The sequence below is a fragment of the Jaculus jaculus genome, chromosome 10, assembly GCF_020740685.1.
Source record: "Jaculus jaculus isolate mJacJac1 chromosome 10, mJacJac1.mat.Y.cur, whole genome shotgun sequence".
NCBI classification, from domain to species: domain Eukaryota; kingdom Metazoa; phylum Chordata; class Mammalia; order Rodentia; family Dipodidae; genus Jaculus; species Jaculus jaculus.
Window position 1 is genome coordinate 68,335,142 of NC_059111.1, and position 22,102 is coordinate 68,357,243.

At 35.9% G+C, this 22,102-nt stretch overlaps 1 protein-coding gene across 5 annotated transcripts in view; it reads left to right on the forward strand.

Annotated features, from left to right (window-relative positions):
• The window catches only part of Umad1 (UBAP1-MVB12-associated (UMA) domain containing 1), a 250,458-nt gene that overhangs the window by 191,357 nt on the left and 36,999 nt on the right, over positions 1–22,102 (forward strand). The window lies entirely within an intron of this gene.

Here is a 22,102-nt window from a genome sequence, read left to right on the forward strand (position 1 = left end):
CCTACTTCTATTCTGCTTGTAAAGGCTTAAGTGCTTTGCTGAATGCAACTAAAATGAGGACATGGACCTGACCTGTTTGCTTCACCATGATGTCTCCCAATACCTAGCAAAGAATAGGCAGTCAAAAACACTTGTGAAATGAATAAATTAATATAATCATGAGTTATAATTTTTAGGTTACATCTATTTTAAGAATTTTTATTAATACTTTTCACTAAGAAAATGTTTTAAATCAAGAAAAAATATATTTAAATATGTTACATAAGAAATAAATTTGAGCCTAGCATGGTGGTGCATACCTTTAATCCCAGCACTCAGGAAGCAGAGGTAGGTGGTTTGCCATGAGTTTGAGGCTACCCTGAGACTACATAGTGAATTCCAGGTCAACCTGGTCTATAGAAAGAGACCCTACCTCTAAAAAAAAAAGGAAAAAGAAAGAAATAAATTCATGAAGAAGAAAAGTATATTTTTTATTTATCTGCATTCATTCTTTTACTCATGCATACTACACATGTATATTAAGTACTGACTGTACTTAAGTCCTGTGCAAGGAAGTTGGGTATATAGTAATAAAACAGTTGGATCCAAGAACAAAGAGAAGAGTCTAACTTTTTACTCTGAAGCCCATTGACCTCTTTCATTTTTTTTTTCATTTCAAATGTACTGTTGACCATGAGTGACATCTTTGATAGGAAATAAAAATTGCTGTATTTAAGATTTAGGAAATGGTGGCTGTCATGATCACATTGTCTAACTTTGATTGCTAAGTGCCATACTTTACTCAGGCTACCCTAACAAAATGCTAGACACTGTATCCTGACATAAACAGATAGTTGTTTCCCTCAGGTTTAGAGACAGGAAAGCCCAAGGTCAAAGCACTGAAAGATAAAAAGGCCTACATTTTGGTTAATAGTTGGCATCTTCTCGTGGTGTTCTCACATGGCACTCTGAGCTTTTTACTCCCATAAGAAAACAGTCTTACTTGTGACCTAATAACTTCCTAAAGGCCATATCTCAGTACCATTACTTGTGAATGCAGTTTCAATGTGTCAGTTGGTGGGAAGGAGAGCACACATTTAGACCACAGTACGCACATTATGCATTAGAAGTATCTGTAGAACTTGATGCTTGATTGGTTTTATAAAGTTTATTTGACAGTAGGAAGAATTCCAAGGCTAATTTTTAAATTCTTTTTAAAATTTTTTTTGTTTACTTATTTATTTGAAAGTGACAGAGAAAGAGGCAGAGAGAGAGAGAGAGAGAGAGAGAGAGGGAGGGAGAGAGAGAGAGAGAGAGAGAGAGAATGGGTGTACCCGGTCCTCCAGCCACTACAAATGAACTCCAGATGTATGCGCCCCCTTGTGCATCTGGCTAACATGGGTCCTGGGGAATCGAGCCTTGAACCAGGGTCCTTTGGTTTCACAGGCAAGCATTTCACCGCTAAGCTGTCTCTCCAGCCCCAAATTTTTAGGGAAAGGAACTTTTTCATATTGTAGTCTTCAGAGATTTAAAATTAACTTATTATTGGGCTACTTTTTTCCATTAGTATAATCATTTTTGAGTCATTAAGACTAGATGATGTACTATATGAGATATTTCAGATATGTTTTCTGAGTAGCTTCTGAGCCCTGGCAGGGGCAGCGTTTGTTATCACAACTCATTGACATAGCCCAAAAGGAACAGGGACCCTGCAAAGGAAACTACAATGATAAGCTACAGTGCAACAAAATAATAAAATACTTCTAGAAGCTGAGTATGCTTTGCCACAGAAAAGCTACTAATCATTTATCTTGACCTTAAGCATCTAAAATGAATTCATTATTTTTCCCTTTAAAAATACAAAAATGAAAACATTGCTGGGTGATTTTATCACCTTTACCTTGATGTAGTTAAAATTAAAGAAGTGAATAAAAGAGTCATCCAGTCTCAATGCTTTACTTAAAACTCTGTGTCAGACTGGAGAGATGGATTAGCAGTTAAGGCGCTTGCCTCTAAAGCCTCAGGACCCATGTACTACTCTTCAGATCCCACGTTCACCAGATGCACACAGGTGAGGCAAGCACAAAGTCACACATGCCGAGTAGGTGGCACAAATATCTGGAGTTTGATTGGAGTGCCTGAGGCCCTAGCATGCCACTTTTCTCTCTCTGTGTGTCTCTCGTGCTCCCTAAAAATAAAAAAATAAAATAAAAATTTAAAATCTCTGTGTCAAGGTGTGTGATTCTCAAAGTATATCTACTTAGATGTGATCTTCAGTTCTAGACTGGCCAACTGCCTACATTGTATTTATTGTGTATAAGCAATTCACCTTGATATAGAAGTCAATCAAGCAGTTAAATTGATTTTTAGTCTTTACTGGTTGATTCCTGGTCCCACCATTCTGAAGCATCTCTGTTCACATTTTCATCACCTCTTTTATATCCCCACCATCCATAGAGAGGCGTAGAATGAAAATCCTTGAAGCACCTTGGGCTCCTGCCTGTCCCTCACATTCCACATCCAGTCCACCAGCAAGTCTTATAACTTTAACCTTTATCTGGATTCCAACTGATCCCGGGCCTTGCAACTGAACTGTTACAACAGTCTAAGCCACCATGCTTGCCAGGACTCTACCTCCATTCTTTCCGCCTCAACCCATTCTTCACAGAGCAGACAAAAATAAAAATTAGATTGCATCACTCTTTGGTTTGAAATTAGATGACTACTCACTCACTAAGGAAAATAAGCACTTAAACTCCTTCCAGTGGGTGACAAAGAAGTCCCATGTGCTAGTCAATGTCATTTCTCCCCAATCCTAGAGCCTTTATCCCCAACACCACTGCTTTCTCTTATAAATATTAAGCTTTTTGTCTTCCCAGCCTTTGAATTCCCTAGCCTTCTTCCCACTTTTTTTAAGCCAGATTACACAGATCTTTTGTTATCATTCAAGTCATTTTTATTGGTTGCCTCTGTTAAAGTGTCCCTCACAGACACCACCACATAACTTTGTTTTATCTTTTCCATCATATATATTTATCACTATCTTATATATTTATTTATCTGTCTCCCCTGTCTAGGATGGAAATAGACTTTATGTATTTAGATTTGTGTCTGGTGCATAAAGAGTACTCAAATACAGTGTTAAATAGTAACTTTCTCCTATTGTCATGATTCATCTGCCAGATTGAAGGCCTAAATGTCATATGCACTCATTCCTCTCACTCTGTTAAACCTGTCAAGTCCTCCTGATTGCCCTACCAAATATCTTCCATATCTGGTTTCTCTTACCTTGGTTATATCCTTGTCTATTCACTGGACTATTATTAAGTCAACTTTTTTACCCAAATTTCTTTCCAAATATAAATAGGAGGTTTTGTTATTTTATACCTACAAAAGCTCTTAAAATCTGTAGAATAAAGCTTAAACCCCAAACTGTTTAAATATCACCCCTTTTATAAGCCTTTTTTTTCTGCTCCTCTACCAGGGATAACCATACTGTCCTCTCACTATTTATGTTGTTCTCAAAGACTTCTCTGTAATGCAAGCCCTTGGAAGGCGGGAACTACAATTTAGTTAGCTCTATGGCCTCAGCCACACTCATACTGTTAGGCTCATATGCTATAGCATAAATGCCCTGTAATGGTTTCTGTAGGAATGAGTAAATAAGTGACCCTGTTGTGAGCAAATATCACCATTAAATTCTACTTTATGCTTTATTTTATTAGCTAATATATCTTCTCATTGTAAAGTTTTTCTTAACACTCCTTAGGAGTTAGCCATTTAAAAAAAAAAAAAAGATTTTTGGCAGTCTTTAGTAACAAGGAAGAATTTAATGATTTCATTTAGTTTTAAAAACACACATTCATATTATTAAGAAATTATAATGGCAGTATTTTCACATTATTTTAATCTTAGGAACTATTCAAGCAATATAGAAATGTTTGTTTATTTGTTTGGGGTTTTGGGGACATAGTCTCATTGTGGCCTAGAATGGCCTGGAATCTGCTATGTAGCCCAAGCTAGTCTCAAATTCTTGGGAATCCTCCTGTCTCCGTCTCTAGATTAATGAGATTATAAGCATGAGCCACTATGTGTAGGTTATTTATGATGAAAACGTAGTTGGAAAATTAGTAGGAGTTCCTTAAAGCTTAGAAATAACATTTGGGCTGGAAAGATGACTCAGCAGTTAAGGGCAATTGCTTGCTAGGATTAATGGCGTGGTTTCAGTTCCCTAGTAACCATGCATAGAATGGGACAACATCTGAAGTTGCAGTGGTGGGAGGCCCTGGGCTGCCCATTTTCTCTCTCTCTCTCCCTCTCTCTCCCTCCCTCCTTCTCTCTCTCTCTCTCTCTCTCTCTCTCTCTCTCTCTCCTTCCCTCCCTCCCTCTCTTTCTCTCCCTCTCTCTCTCTGCTTGCAAATATTAAAAAATATTTTTTAAAACCTTTTAAATATCATTTGTAGTAGCCAGAATGTGTTATATTTCTTAGGACCCTTTGGAGAACCTGGCTTTTAGAATGCCAAAAATAATATTTTTGTGAATTCAGGAAAATACATAAGTTGTCAACAATTATCCAGGGTCTTGTTAGACATGGGAGTAGGAAAGATGTACAGTTATATAAGGCTTCATGACTCATTTACAGATACAAGGATCCTCAATCTACTCATAGAAAATTAGAAATTTCAACATTCCTAAAATGTAAAGTAGAATAAGGTATTTAAAGTTCATTAACTCCAAATATAACTCTGAGGTTTCTGTGTAGGGTGAATGTCGTTGGCATTAGATGCAGTCAGGAAGGCTTCATGCTTTAGGTGAGCTTTGAGCCGTTAGGAATTTTTTGTACAAACTTATATGGTTAATTTTGTATGATCAGAACAAGGTGCTGGGAAATGAACACCTTCACTAAGAAATCTTACAAATATGGAAGCATGTTATGCCATGAAACTTCTTTACATACATGAATCACAATGACAGCTAATAAAGGGTTTAAAATGCAACAAAAGTAACATGGGTCTATTATACAGTGCAGTTTTAATAACAGTTAAAATATTTTATCTGACACTTTTCCTTACACTTTCTAGCTCAAATATATTTAACAGGTGTATGCACTAACCAAGTATATCTTTCAACATAGTGGAAATTCTAACTAAGTGGTTTAGAATTTGGAAAAGGAGATCTGGCTTAGGTATCAGGTTAGTTTATAGAGTTGTATTATGAAATACTGTAATGCATTTACACAGATTGTCTATGAACAGCAGCGTTTTTATTTGAAATATTTGGTCAGACTTGTACTTTATGAAATTTACAGTAATACAGTATTAAGTCCAGAAGAAATCAAAATTTCTCAACATCTCTTGATGGGTTTATTGTTCTCTTTTTTCATTTCCTTTCCTAAAGTTGTTTAGGCTTCCTAATAATGACTTAAATTAGTTAATACTGCTTGTGACTTATAAAGATAGCAACTAAAATCACCTTAAATAAACATCTTGGAACTGGGTAGACAATACAACATTTTTCTTAGACTGTCCTTGATTCTCTGTTTTAAGAGTCATCTGTAACTTTCAACAGAGTTCCTAATGTTTCTAGTAGATGCTGTATGAGCTCTAATAGACCAGTGCTTGGGTTTATTAAAATTAAAGTCATTAGATGCTAATATTTGAGAGAAGAGTTGTAATTTGAACTCATTATACAATTAGAGGATAATTCACAACCTTCTGTTCTTTATTTTTTTTTTCTTGATCTGCATAAATTTTGGTACTGAGTTGTAACAATGATGCAGCTACTTATTGCCTTCTGCTAGTCTGGGAGCCTGCTACTTATAGCTCATGTGAATAAACCCACACACTCGGAGGGAGGGAGCCCAAGTTTGGAGTTTTTACTATGACTCATTTCCTAAGAGAATAAACATTACATGTAAGCAAATAGTCCATCTCCCACTTTTCAGGATTGGAAAGTATTTCATATTATGAAATTTGTAAGTATATTAGCTACCAATTATGGGGAACCTATGCTTTCTTATTTTTGTAGGTATATTTTGGAGGTTGTAAATTTCAATTTTTAGCATAACTATATCTGATTTTGGTAACTCTGTATTTTAACCTAATTGTATCAGATATTTTTAGATTTTGTTTGTTGAAGTTAAATTTATTTTACTCAGAACTACATAATCCTTTTTGAAAATTCATTATTTATTTTTGCTAAGAGTGATGAAGATTTGCATTTACTAACTGGCCTAAAGACAATAAAATAGAAAACAAGCCAATAAACCCTCACACATAAAATCCTAATTCCATTTGTGTATTTATCTTGAGTGATAACTAATTCATATATGCATATGGAAGCACATATAAAATAATAACTAACAGATGGTATGCCTGCAAAGTAGGATTTATAAAGATTATTGTCAGCTGGTGGTATTAAGACACTCTTGTGGTTGTACTGACAGAAGACACAAACATAATTTATTGTCATAAACTTTGGCACTAATATCCCCAACTTTTATTAGCTTATTGTGTATTTAAGATAAATTTCTTAGTGAAGGCTTAAAATAATCTTATTGCCAGTTTTATCAGGAAATTTAACAGACAGCAGTTGCATAAACTATCATTGCAGTAGTAACAATACAAAAAAAGATTGTTTTGCTGAAATTGGTAAGTGCATAACATTAGAATCCATGAAAGTCATTGGAGGAAAATCTTTTGAGTTTTATTTGGGTTATTTTCATGTATATCTTTCAATCTAGTATGCAGTGGTCACTTTCTGATATTATCATAAACAAGGATGGGCTCTTGTATATAAGTAAGTGCACTGTGCATTTTTAAATAGTTTAGTTATATGTTGAGTTCATAGTTCAGCAACATAGAGAATAAGACTTAATTTTTTCTCTTTTTTCTCAATTTTTATTAACATCTTTCCATGATTATAAAAAATATCACATGGGAATATCCTCCCTCCCCCCATTTTCCCTTTTGAAATTCCATTCTCCATCATATCCCCTCCCCATCTCAATCAGTCTCTTTTATTTTGATGTCATCATCTTTTCCTCCTCTTATGATGGTCTTGTGTAGGTAGTGTCAGGCACTAGGAGGTCATGGATATCGAGGCCATTTTATGTCCGGAGGAAGCATGTTGTAAGGAGTCCTACCCTTCCTTTGGCTCTTACATTCTTTCCATTACCTCTTTTCCATTAGACCCTGAGCATTGGAAGGTGTGATTGAGATGTTACTCAGTACTCTAGTCACTTCTTTCCAGTACTATGATACCTTGTGAGTCATCCCAAGGTCACTGCCATCTGAAAAGAGAAGATTCTCTACCCAAAGTGAGAGTAGCATTAATATAAGGGTATGAATATTAAGAGAAGTGCTTACTGGGCAGTTTGAAAGCATAGTATATACATTTATACAGACATCAGCAGATGTTACACCCCTAGGGCTCATGACTACTCCTGTTTTAAATTTTCAGTATCAGGGATGTATTCCCTCCCATGGAGTGGGCCTCCAGTCCAATTGGAAGGCAGTTGGTTTCCACCATGACAGACATGTCACTATTGCACCTGTTGGCTCATTTGGCCTGGCTGGCCATTATAAGGCTTGCAGCATCCACTGTTGAGTACCTTCACTAGTGGTATCTCTTTCTCCCATTGAACTGCATGTGGAATGGCTTCTTCCAGCTTTCTGTCAGCTGGTCTACATGGAGGAGGTTATCAGCTCAGTTCCAGCAGGATTTCTCAGTGGCCTTGCAGCCCAAGTATGTGGAGTCTTCAGCAATAGAGTCTTACCATCTATTCCTGGTGAGAAACCAAGGGCCTCGGCAATGGTCTATAATTTTTTATTGAATTATTTTTAGCATTTTTCTTTAGTTGGCAATTATAAATATTTATGTGATGCTTTGGTAGACATTTACAATGTGGAATGATTAAGTCTGGTTAAGTAAGAAATGTGTCACCTCACATATTTATGAATTTCTGTTGTAAAAACATTCAAAAATCCTCTCAGCAATTTTGAAATATATAACATATGATTATTTAGTAGAATCACAATTCTTTTTTTTTTTTTTAATTTATTTATTTGAGAGCGACAGACACAGAGAGAAAGACAGATAGAGGGAGAGAGACAGAATGGGCGTGCCAGGGCTTCCAGCCTCTGCAAACGAACTCCAGATGCGTGCGCCCCCTTGTGCATCTGCCTAACGTGGGACCTGGGGAACCGAGCCTCGAACCGGGGTCCTTAGGCTTCACAGGCAAGCGCTTAACTGCTAAGCCATCTCTCCAGCCCAGAATCACAATTCTTTACAATCATCACTAACATTTCTACTATAAAACTAAAACTTTGTATCCTTTGGTCAACATGCCTTTCCCCATTAATCCCAACCTAAACATTAACTTTTGAAAAAGATGTTGGATACACCTATTAATGAAATGTGTTTATTTTTTCCTCTGGTTTGTTTCCATATTTTCCTATGTCTCTTCACAGAGCTATAAGAGCCTTCAGAATCTTGCTGTTTTCTGTATTCTATATGGTAAAGAGTTTGGCTACCTCTCCTTAAATAGGGGTATAAGATTAGCCCATTAAAAATTAGATTCTGGGTCTGGAGAGATGGGTTAGTAAGAAAGGTGTTTGCCTGCAAAGCCAAAGAATCCCAGTTTGATTGCCCAGGACCCATGTAAGCCAGATAAACAAGGGGGCGCCTGCATCTGGAATAACTTTGCAGTGGCTGAGGGCCCTGGCATGCCCATTCTCTCAATCTCTCTCTCTCTTTCTCTCTCTCTCTCTCTCCCCCCCCCTCCCTCTCCCTCTCTCACTTTCTTAAATAAATACATAAATATAATTTTAAAAAACTGGATACATTTTAAAAAATTTAAAAATAGGTTGTTTTGTTAAAAATAATCTTCGGTTGCACAGTACAGGAAGAAGTATACTTGGAGAGGATACCATATTTTTATAATAACTGTTAAGTGCATAAAGTTGTTAACATATTTTGACAGTAACTTTACTTTCAGGATTTGTGAGAGAGTACACAGTATGTATGTGTGAAGGTCAGAGGACAATTTCAGGGTTTTGGTCCTCTCCTACTTCATTTGAAACTGGGTCTCTCTTGATTTTGCCACTATGTGTGCCAGGCTAACTGGCACATGAGCTTCTGGATTATCCTGGCTTCATCTCCCATTGCCTTAGGCACATCCAGATTTGTGTGAGTGCTGCAAATTCAGATTCTAGTTATGAGGCTGGAAGAACAAGTGTATTTAACTGCTAAGCTATTTAGCCCTTAGTATTCTTTTCTATGAAAATTGTCATTAAATCTACAAATTTAGTGTGCAAAAAATGATGGCATAGTCACTGAGTGGAATACTTTCTAGTTTTAATAAATTATGATGATGAGATTTCTATAAAATATAAAAGTACTTGGTTTCATAATTTTAGTTAAAATGTGATAAACAGGAGCCTGGGATGTAATTCAGTAGTAAAGTACTTGCCTTGAAAGCTTGAGGACATGAGTTCAATTCCTATGATGGTACATACCTGTAATCCCTGTGCTGGGGAGCCTTGGAGCTCACTGGCCAGCTAATCTAACCTAATTGGTAAACTCCAGGCCAATGAGAATCCTTGTCTCTAAAAGAGGTGGATAGTGTACATGAGGAACAGGCTATCTCTTTCATACATATGTGCACACACAGGTACCCATGCACATAGGAACATACATGTACACATGCACTTATACCATACACATATGCAAAAAGAAGTGGCATATAAAGTTGTATGTGCTATAGAATTGCCACTATAAAGACTATGAATACAAAAACAAAAACACTAAAAATTGAAATTGAGATGACATATGAGTTAAATAATTGTTTCTAGCGTTATGCATTTTTTTACAATGAGTATGTTTTATCTCTAAAATGATAGTAACTGTTGGTGTTGAGCAAAAAAAAAAAAAGAGTATTCATTCAGAATTTGTTTTTGCTTACTAGAACCATTTTGTATGCCAATAAAACAGTGGAGCAATCAGTCTGTTGAGGATAATCTTTAAGTAGCAATGTTGTCACTTTCCTGCCTGGCTCATTTAGGTTTAAGATCTCTTAATTAGTAGATCACACAGTACCACATCTGATCACATTTTGTCACAACATCTGTCCCCTGCCACCAAGGGATTTTCCAGCAGGAAGAAAAGTCAGGTGACTTGAAAGTTATTCTTCATAATTCATTCAAGATAACACTGTCCAAACTTCTTCTTATTATTCTTATTAGTCTTATTATTCTTATTCTTATTAATCTTATTATTCTTATTAATCACATCTAGTATTGGTATCATAATATCATTTTTAAAGGCATATATTCCACAAAAATATTGCCAAAAACTGATTTGAACATGCATGGGTCTAAAAAAATCTCACTTCTATGATGATGAGACTCAATGATTTAATGTCTCCCTTTTTAAGACAGTTCTATAATTCTATAATTTAAAGGCAATTCTATAGCACTTACAACTTTATATGTCACTTCTTTTTGCACATGTGTATGTATAAGACAAATGCCAGAATCTTTGTTACTTGTTTCTCAATATAAAACCCTTTTGAATTTCTGATATCTTTGAGAAATGTGGCACAATGAGATCATTTCACTGTTTGTCAATTAAACAGTAAATTTTATTCTAATGTGTTCATCCTCATATGTAGTACCAACATACATTTGGGAATAAGATTTTGTAGAATGTAGTTTCTAGCTTTTATTTTTTTCTGAAATGCTGGGTTGTTTAATAGACTCCTCTGTTCACTTCATATATAATTTAGGAAATGTTACTAAGGTTCTCTACAACTTCAATTCTTAGTCCATGAGGCAATGAGTTTAGATGTTATATCTGAGATCTCTTTGTCCCCAGAAGTCTTTGAAAAATGGCTTATAAGTTTGCTACCAACTACTGATATTGTTTATTTCTTTTTTAATCTTTATCAGTGCTGGGTATCAAATTTACTAGGATTTTTTGCTAGGCAAATGCAGAACCACTTAAGTGCATATCCATTTTCAAAATACCAAACCCCAAACCTTATATTACTGTTTAGTCTGTGGGTGGGATGAAAGGTACAAGTATCTACTGCATAATGAAGAGATTTTAGGCATGAAACAATAAACCTTATGCTTATAGAATGCAGAAAGCACTTCAATAATTGTTCTCGCTAACAAAGGCTTTATTTAAAAATAACAGATTCCACCACTGAATTGGAATGGAATTTAAAACACTTATTTGCATAACCTTGTTAATTCATCATATAAATGTGTATACATATTTTTTTAAGAAGAAGAAACCAACTATAGACACTTGACATGTTTGTGCATCAGGTTCACATAGATTATTTACCAAAAACATTACTGAAGTGAAATAGAACCTAAGGCCTGCTTATCAAAGTTTGCAAAAGTTGTTATAGTAACTTCAAATGAGTACATTTTTGTTACCACTACATCTGGTTCTTAATTTCAATTTTGCTGGGGAAAAAAATATAATGGAAAGGTCAGAATCTTGGTGCTTTCTTTTGGCTTTTGCTGGGGTTAACTAACATACGGAAACATAGTCTTCATTCTAGTCATAGGCCAAACCATGTGAGGTATATGAGCTGCCCATTTCTATCCAAAATGCACATATGGTGTGGTAAAGCAGTAATGTGAGTTTTACACAACATTTCTGCTCATGAACACAGTCTGCTGCTTGGCACCAGTTTCTTCTGCCAGAAACCTGCTCACCTGCTGTTTTGGTGGCTCTATTTGATGAGGCTCCATAGCTTCAAATGACCACAGCGACTTTTGTTTAGCTTTAGCAATCTTTGTTACAGTTACATAGCACTGACTGCCACCCTCCTCTGCTGATTGACTGATTGCAGTTAGATTCAGAGACCTGGAACCTTGTCACTGCATTGCCTAGAACTGCATTTTATCCACTCTATCTTTAGTCTGTAAGGAGAAACCAAAACATGGACGTACTAGGTTTTTGTACCTATTTTAGTGTTCTAACTCCAGTTCAGAAACTTTATTTTTTACAGTCTTAAAAATATTTTGTTTTGTTTTATTAGTCACTTTGCTGATATTATTTTTAGCTTCTACTTTTGTAGATTTAAAAACCACAAAATCAGCAGGGCAGAGATCCATGTTGGGACAACTCTTCCCTGTTTCCTGTAGCCATCTTGTTTTCTAGCCCTCCCCCTTTTTAATTATTAGCAAATGGTCCTTATTTTGTTCTGCTTTGGTTCATATTATGGTTATAACTTCTTGAGACTGTGTAGAAAGTTAAGTTATAGTACAATCATGTTTTTCATTGTCCTTACACACCAGAGATTTGTTCGTTCTGATAAATTTCCTCTCAATTGTCAGGCTGTGAAGTGGTATACAGGTATGTACTTTGTGTAACTGACATTATCTGGATATTCCATTTTGTACCTTACTGGGACTGTTTTTAAGATACAAGAATACCAGGATAAATGCATATAAAAATGTATTTTTCAGCAAAGCTTACTTAATTTTTACATTTCTTTTCAGACCTAGCAGGCCTTGGTTCACTTCTGTTTTGTTTTTGTTTATTTATTTGTGTTTTTTTTTTTTATTTGTAAGCAGAAAGAGATTAAAGAGACAAAGACAGAGAATGGGCCCAACAGGGCCTCCAGCAACTGCAAAGAGACTCCAGATTCATGTGACACTTTGTGCATCTGGCTTTATATGGGAACTGGTGAATATAACTCCAGGCAGGCAAGTGCCTTAACCATAGAGCCATCTCTCCAGCTCAGGCCTCAGTTCCTACTAGAGCTTTTTGTTGTTTGTTTATTTGTTTTAATGAATTTCTGTGTTTTTCCTATCCATTCAATGAATTTTTACTCATTTAAGGACCATTTGGTATCTGCTATGAAATACACTTTACTTATCAATCTTTTATATCAGTTATGCACCCATGGTATCATTGGGTAAATTTTCTCTGAAACTAGTTATTTAATAAGAAGATATATGTATATATTAGAATCTCCTAATATAAAAGCAATATGCCATTTTGTTCTTTTTAAAAATCCTTTGAATCAAGGCCTGCTAGGCCTGAAAAGAAATGTAAAAATTAAGTAAGCTTTGCTGAAAAATACATTTTTATATGCATTTATCCTGGTATTCTAGTATCTTAAAAACAGTCCCAGTAAGGTACAAAATGGAATATCCAGATGATGTCAGTTACACAAACTACATACCTGCATACTACTTCACAGCCTGACAATTGAGAGGAAATTTATCAGAATGAACAAATCTCTGGTGTGTAAGGACAATGTGTGTGTGTGTGTGTGTGTGTGTGTGTGTATACCATGGCCCCTTGCCTTGACACTGCAAATGAATGCCCTTCTGGCTTTATGTGGGTGTCTAGGGGATTCATCCTAGACTAACAGGCTTTGCAAGCAAGTGCCTTTACCTGCTCAGCCATCTTCTTTCCTCTTTTAAAAATAAGTAATAGAGGGATTGGAGAGATGGCTTAGCAGTTAAGGCGCTTGCCTATGAAGCCTAAGGACTCATGTTTGACTCTCCAGGTCTCATGTTAGTGAGACACACAGTGACACAAGCATACAGTATCACACATGAACACAAGGGGGATGTACATGTCTGGAGTTCAATTGCAGTGGCTGAGAGAGGCTCTGATACACCAATTCTTTCTTTCTTTCTCTCTCTCTGTCTCAATCTCACACACACACACACACACACACACACACACACACACATTTTTTTGAAAAGGCCAGTCTGTTGGGCTTCCCTCAAAAAAAAAAAAAAAAAACTAATAGGAAATAAAGTAATCAAAGGCTGGAGAGATGGCTTGCCTGCAAAGCCAAAGGACCAAGGTTTGATTCCCCAGAACCCACATAAGCCACATGCACAAGGTGGTGCATGTGTCTGCGGTTCATTTACAGTGGCTGGATGCCCTGGCACACCCATTCTCTCTCTCTCGATTAAATAAATAAAAATAGGGCTGGTGGGATGGCTTAGTGGTTAAAGCATTTGCCTGTAAAGCCAAAAGACCCAGGCTTGATTCTCTAGGACCCATGTTAGCCAGATGCACAAGGGGACACAAGCATGTGGAGTTGATTTACAGTGGCTGGAAGTCCTGGCACACCTTTTCTCTCTCTTTCTCTCTCTCTCCTTTCTCTGATAAATAAATAAATATTTTTAAAAAGTTAAAAATAAAGGGCTGAAGCCGGGCATGGTGGCGCACGCCTTTAATCTCAGCACTCGGGAGGCAGAGGTGGGAGGACTGCCGTGAGTTCGAGGCCATCCTGAGACTCCATAGTGAATTCCAGGTCAGGCTGGGCTACAGTGAGACCCTACCTTGAAAAACAAAAAAAAAAAATAAATAAATAAAATTAAATAAATAAATAAATAAATAAAGGGCTGGAGAGATGGCTTAGCAGTTGAGGTATTCGCCTGCAAAGCCAAAGGACCTCAGTTAGATTCCCCAGTACCCACATAAGCCAGATGCATAACATGGCACATGCATCTGGAGTTCATTTGCAGTGGCTTGAGGCCCTGGCATGCCTACCCATTCTCTCTTTTTCTGTCTGCCTCTTTCCCTCTCTCACTTTTTCAAATATATAAATAAAATTAAAAATAAATAAATAAATTTTAAAAGTAATAGTATTTCTTTTCATGCCACATGGAGAAGAAAAAATGATTAGCTAGCATGTGATATTCCTAAAAGCTCAATGACCATGGACCTTGAGCTGAAGTTCCATTTACATAATAATATAAAGCTCATGAGCACTTCCTCAGAACTTGTCAACTGAATGGAGCCAGAAAATGGTTACACAACAGTACTATTTAACTTGGTGAATGTCAGCAAATAGTTGAGAGAGATCATGCTTCTCACCAAGTACATTTTTGAAATATCACACCACCCCATCAGAGAGCTGTGCTCTTCTACCACATTGCCTTGGTTTTGCGCAGATTACCCTCTCGGCACTGCTTTTCAGCTTCACTGAATAACTAAGCAGCTGCTGTGTGGATGCACTCTGTTGTTTATTATGGAGAGATTCCTACACCATAGCCTGCCACATTCCATAGTGTCCCCTGTGTGAAGCCCCAGCCTGGTTATCCACTTTCTTACTGCTTTTGTACTAACTGAAAATGTTCTGCTTGTCATGAGGTAACAGTATTTTTTATCATAGGTGATATGAATTTTTGTACTTAATTTTTTTCTTTTATTTGGGCTAGGAGGAAGCTTGGACCTAAATTTATATCTTGCTATTTAGCTAGCCTAAAACTTGTGATCCACTTGCCTTTGCTGAGATAGCAGATGTGCCCCAACTTATAGCTTATTTCAACTGGTTATGAGGAATATGTATATATTCAAGTATAATTTCTGTTCATTTTCTGGTTTAGAAATTATATACACACACACACACACACACACACACACACACACACACACATATATATATATATATATATATATATATATATACACACACATATATATATATGTATGTATGTATGTATTTATACACACACACACATATAAATTTTCACTATGAGAATGTGTATGACATTGGACATCACCTCTTTCCATCCTCTTTCTTCCATACTTAAGTGGAATCTGTCAGCTCATACTGATATGTAGCCTAATGTGATTTCTTCAAGGTCCTTGATAATCAAGGGATGCAGGTGAGAGGATTTTGCTTACCAGGTCATTCATCTAGCCCAGCTGCAAGGTATAACCCAGGCATCTCACTATTTGCCACAGCAACCACTTCAGGGCTCCCTTGCCACATACACTTTAAACAATAATTTGGATATATTAGTTGGATATTAGATATCAGTAAGTACTTTATTTTTTTTAATTTTTATTAACATTTTCCATGATTATAAAATATATCCCATTGTAATTCCCTCCCTCCCCACCCCCACATCAGTAAGTACTTTAGAGAGAGAGGTTATCTTAGAATTAATGGTTCTCTGGAATAGTAGACAGAGGGAACCCCTCAATGCTATATAGTATATAACTGCAAGAATGTAAATTTCAATATCAGACATGTCAGAAACTTGGATTCTGCCCACACTACATACCAATAAAATATCTTTAACAAAGTTCTTGGCTTCTTAGACCTTCATGTTCATTGCTATAAAATAGGAATGATACTATTTACTTTATAGATATAAATGTGTCAGTATATAATTTTTATAACATACAGTGTCTGGTATATATATTGGACACTCAATAACTATTGTCTTTATCTTTTTCCTTTTTTGTTTTCCTTTTCTCTGTCTCTCTTTTGTTTTGCAGTGAGGAAATTATGGTTGATGCCTTACAAATCTAGTCAAAGTAGGGTAGAGGGGATTATACATAGTTGAAAGTTAGAAACCTGAAAAGCAATGGTTTTGATTCAGGCTTTTTCCCCCATGTGATGAGAACTTTGTTGGAAGGTGTTGAAACAAGTTGATTCAGAACCCTTCAGAATAACTTCAACAAAAAGATTACTAAATCCATTTGAACAGAGGAGGGTGTAGCTCAGCAGAGAGGGCTTACTATGCAAACATAACTCCAGTACTGAGGAGGAAGGAGACAATTGCTGGGAGCAGCTGGTCAGCCATTTGATTGAAAAACAGAAACTCCAGGTTTGATGACAGACTGTCTCAAGGAAACAAGGAGGAGAATTCAGGGGAGTACCCAGCTTTCTACTCTGGCCTCATATGTATGCACAGAGCATGGACATCTGCACTTACATGCATGCATAAACACACAGTAAAAAAACAAGGGCCATTTTTACTTAAATATAAAGTAATTTTGTCACAATTATTTCTGTTGAGTTACTATATTTGCATTTTATCATTGTCTGACAAACCTGTTTAGTTGGTTAATAAATGATATTTATCTGGCTTCTCACCCAAGTACATTTTTTGAAACATCAGACCATTCCATGTATATTTTTTAATATATTTTATTTTTATTTTGAGAGAGAGAAAGGGAATAGGTATGCCAGGTCCTCTAGCCACTGCAAATGAATTCTAGACCCATATGCCCCCTTGTACATCTGGCTTACATTGGTCCTGGAGAATCAAACCAGGATCCTTTGGCTTTGCAGGAAAAGACTTTAACTGCTGAGTCATCTCTCAGCCCCCATTCAATGTATATTTCAACAAATATTTCTCAGGAGTCTATTTGGACAGAACTCTGTTAAACATTATTCTCCATGCCTGAAAACTTCTGGGTTATTACTTTGCCAAGATTTTATGGTTAAAAAAAATATACTACACTGCTACAAGTTCTTCATATCAAGATCACAGTAATTGACCGTGATTGTGTTATAGGGTTTAAGTATATAATGACATCTTATTTTGGAAACAATTGTCACTCAGGAAAACTTAGGGACATCATAAAGTTCACCATTAATTAACCAAGTGAACTAATTAACCATACCAGTGTTTTCATCAATTAAGGGTTAAGGAGTTTCTAATGCACAATAATGGGAATTAATAAGGATATGAGATATAAGGATGAAACAGGGTGAGAATTATAATTACATTATAAATATTATGGACTGGAAAGAGGTTTCTGTACTTCTTTAAACTATGAGACTTAATTTTATAAATGATTTAAATGAATATTGTTTTTTTTAATCTGAAGACCTTGTTAAGTACTTATTATAGAATCTATCATTCCACTAACTTCTTGGTTTCTAATATATTGCCTGGGAGACAAAGTCCAGACTTGAAATTAAAATTTTCTAACAAGCCTTGTATAGTGATGCACACCTTTAATCCTAGCACTTGGGAGGCAGAGATACAAGGTTCACTGTGAGTTGGAGACCAGCCTGGGAATCCAGAGTGAGTTACAGGTCAGCCTGAGCTATAATGAGACCCTACCTAAAAAAAAAAAAAAAAAAAAAAAAAAAATTCACTAACAGGAAATGAGAGAGACAGAATGAACTTAGCATTCATTTAAGAACCACTTTTATTAGAATTTGTATGTTGTGCTTTGGTGATAAAATACTGGCACTGCTCTCACTGACTTTTCTCCTAAAGTTCATCTCTACTTTTCCTTTCCAGAATGGCCTACATACAGGCCCTTAAGCTGTCTTTTGTAGTTTTATGAAGGCCAAAGAGCTTATTGGAATTTAATGTACATTGGTGGTCATTTGTTTGTACTCTTTCTTTCCTTTTTATTTTTTATTATTATTATTTTTGTTATTGTTGGGGAGGGTTTCGAGGTAGGGTCTTGCTCTAGTCCAGGCCAGCCTGGAATTTACTATGTAGTTTTCCTTGCCATAATTTTTTTCCAAGCTGTTTTCTTAAGGAAAACCTCTGTTTCTCACTAATTAGCCATATGCCATTTTAGATTTAGGGATTACCTAATGTACTATTTTGAAATACCACTTCATTCAAAAAGCTAGAAAATGATAAAGATATGAATATTCTCCTGAATGCTGGGTAACATGGGAAATAATTAAATCCTAAAAGAAAAACTAAAGTTCTGAAATTTGTCAGACAAAAGTCAAAAAAAAAGTAACCATCACAAAGCAAGTGTAACTTAATTCATAGATTCTTATTAATGAAAATTAATCATGTTATTTTTCAAACTCAATCTCTGTTTTCACTGACATAAATTTTCATGCTTTGATATTTATTGTATTCATTAATATACCTCACTAGTGGCTTGAGATCCAACTCACAGGAAAACATTAGGTAGTAATTAAAACCGTGCATTCAGTTATACATACTGGCTTTCAAAGTAAGTATGTGAAAAGCATTTTAATACTTTATATTACATGTTGGCATGATAATACTTCTAACATATTATGTTAAAGTATTTTAGTTTATTTCACTTTTTTTTTTTCGAGGTAGGTTCTAGCCCAGGCTGACCTGGAATTCACTTTGGAGTCTCTGGGTGGCCTTGAACTCACAGTGATTCTCCTACCTCTGCCTGCAAAGTGCTGGGATTAAAGGTGTCTGCCACCACGCTTGGCTATTTCACTTATTTTTTTAATTATCAATTTGATGAGGAGAAAAATTTAAATTATACAGTCTTACCATACAGTTCAATTTGACAATGCCAACCTAACAGATCAAAAATATTTATTATGTTTAATAAACATTAGTAATTCTAACCTCTTTGGCATTGATCAGTTCTTTTGGAAGTTTGAGAAACCAATTATTCTTTTGGTCTCTTTAAGGGCTACAGATTGAAGCAGCTGGTCTTTGAAATTGACAGCCCCGATCCGACTGATAGGAATTGATAGGTAGTTACAGGAGAGGTATAAATGCCTTTTTATTATTGTGAAGCCAGATGAGTAAACTAAGTTTTTTCTACTCTCTACCTCTTCTCTTGATGGCTTTCATGCACTTGTTAATATTAATTTGAAGTTTATGATAACATAAATCTAAATGAATACAGGTTTCTAGGGACCTAGTTCATGTTTCCATATATTATAAATTATAATATGTTATAAATTACTATAGTAAAACATCTTATTTATAACACTTGGATAACATTTTGTCACTCATTCTGTTATTTCATATTATTACAGATAATTTCTACAACAAAAATGAGTCATTTTTAAGGACAAAAATCAGGCATTTTTTATTAATCAGATTTTGTTTTCAAGTTAGGTTTAACTATTTCCTTTTTGCAATAAGCAAAAGATACAATCTGTGTGTGTTAAATTCTTTATGAAATGTTAGCACCAACTTAAAGGTTGTAGAGCACTGAGATGTAGAAGTCACATTATGTTAGGCAGAGAGAAGCCATTAGGTACATATTTATAATAATGTAATTTGCAAAGATCATTCTGAAAAGATAGATGTAATACTAGAATTACTCATATACTTTTCCTAAAAAATAATAAGTTAATCTGTTCCTCAAAAATCTCAAGGCTGGTACATTTCTGGAAGCCTTTTATCTTAGGCAGTCTTTTGTCTGTAATTTGTGTGCAGAAGACCACACAATTAGCATGAAATGAGAGAGTGCTTTTTGAATTTGATGAATAAGAGCCCTTTTGCTTCAGTTGATATGTATGCATGGTGGAGTTCTGTATTCCACCAGTAGATTATCTGGTATCTGCCCTATAAATAACTCCCAGTAAGCATGGTTACCCTACTGAGGGAAGGGTTGTGGACATAAGTAAAAAGGGACAGGTGCTATTTCACCTTGCCTTTTTTTCATTGTTAAAGTAAGAGAAAATGTTTCCTAGGGAGATGATAATACTGATACTTACAGTTAAGTGGGAATCAACAGCAAAAGCACATTTCCTTGCCTGTCCTTAGTTTTGGTTCATTTAGTATGAAATCCCTAATGGTGTAATCACAAGTTCAAAATTGCAAGAGTGAATCCATAAAAAGTATGCATTTCCTGTATGATTTATGATCATTGTGAAAAGTGGGTAAAAAGTGTCTCATCAAAACAAAACAAACAAAGAAAAAAACACACTCCCATCCAAGTGTGGGTTTTTAATTTCCCTTGCTGTTCCTTTCTCCACCCTCCACACCTCCATCTTATCCTTCACTCTACATAATTAAAGAACCATTTGTAACCAGGAAATACTCCTTTCTTGAATCAGGATCATTACTGAGGTTTTCCCAGTAATATTTCTTGCTCCAGCCTCACTCCCTTCAAAATCTGCGAATGTAGTAAGTTTGCAAGAACATAAGTGTTCCCGTACCACTTGCTAACCTTCAGTAAGTAGGGTATATATAGAAGGGTTCTCTGTCTCTTCAAGTCCTGTATCTCCTTCCTCCCCTCTCTGCCCCAGGTTACCTCTATTCTCCTTCATCATCCTTCTTATTGAGTTAAGAATGAAATGGGAGTGGAATAAGGGGAATACTATCTTCCTACAGAAAAATTTCATAGTATACATTCCATCCCTTCAAGGCCTACCCAATCACTAAAGTTAGCTAATAAATTAACCTACAGTAATACATTCTGTTATTTTGAAGTGTAACTCTTCTCATACTATGTTTGCATTTTAATAGCTTTCAATCTCTATCTTCAAAGAATGAATAGTATTGCCATGATATATTACTTTATATCAATATCTACTTTTATAGTACCAAGGAAATATGTGTTTTTGAGAAAGCTAAGGCACTCTACTCACCTCTCTCTAATGTGTATGTACAAGGATGAGTCAGGAATTATACTTTACTGCACAAATACCAGACACTCCTGAACTGGTGACTTAAATAAACAAAGGTTTTATTTTTCTTCATCTGAAAAATGTCTTAAAGGAATAGGAATATGATTCTTGCTTTGGGTGTGAGAGGGACTAGGTTCAAATCCCAAACTCTAAAGGAGGTTTAGTTAGTTTATGGGCTGGGGAGATGGCTCATTGGCTAAATTTCCCAGTAACCATGTAAAGTCAGATGCACAAAGTGACATATGCGTCTGGAATTAGTGTGTGGAATTCTCTCTCTCTCTCCCTCCTTCCTTCTCTCCTCACAAATAATTAAATAAAATTATTTTGGGGGACTGGAGGGATGGTTCAGCAGCTAAGACACTTGTCTACAAAGCCTGTCCACCCTGGTTCTATTCCCCAGTACCCTTGTAAAGCCAGAAACACAGAGTGGCACCTGCATCTGGAGTTCATGTTCAGCAGCTAGAGGCCCTGACATGCCCATTCTCTCTGTCTATCTCTCTTCTGTCTCTCTCTCTCTCTCTCTCTCTGCTTATAAATAAAATAAAATATTTAAAAAATATTTTTAAAGATTAAAAATGTCTCATATTGGGCACTGAAGAGCTGGTACAATGGCTACTTGATACTCAGTGGCCTATCCCATTTTTTGTCATCCTGCCTCACCACCTTTAATATGTGTCCACATGCAGAAGATTACCTCTTGCTTGAAGAAGGGTTCTGAATCTCCAACCATACCAGGAAAGGATAAGGGCAAAAGTCCCTCTCCCTCATTAAGTAATTTTCTTAAAGGTTCTATGCAACAGGTTTTTATATATTCTTATTTACTTATTTCATAAAGAGAGAAAATTAGTATAGGCATACCAGGGCCTATTACCACTGCAAATGAGTTCCAGATCCATGTATCACTTTGTGCATCTGGCTTTACATGGGTACTGGGGATTGAATCCAGGTCATCAGGCTTTGCAAGAAACCACCTTTAACTATTGACTCATCTCCCAACCA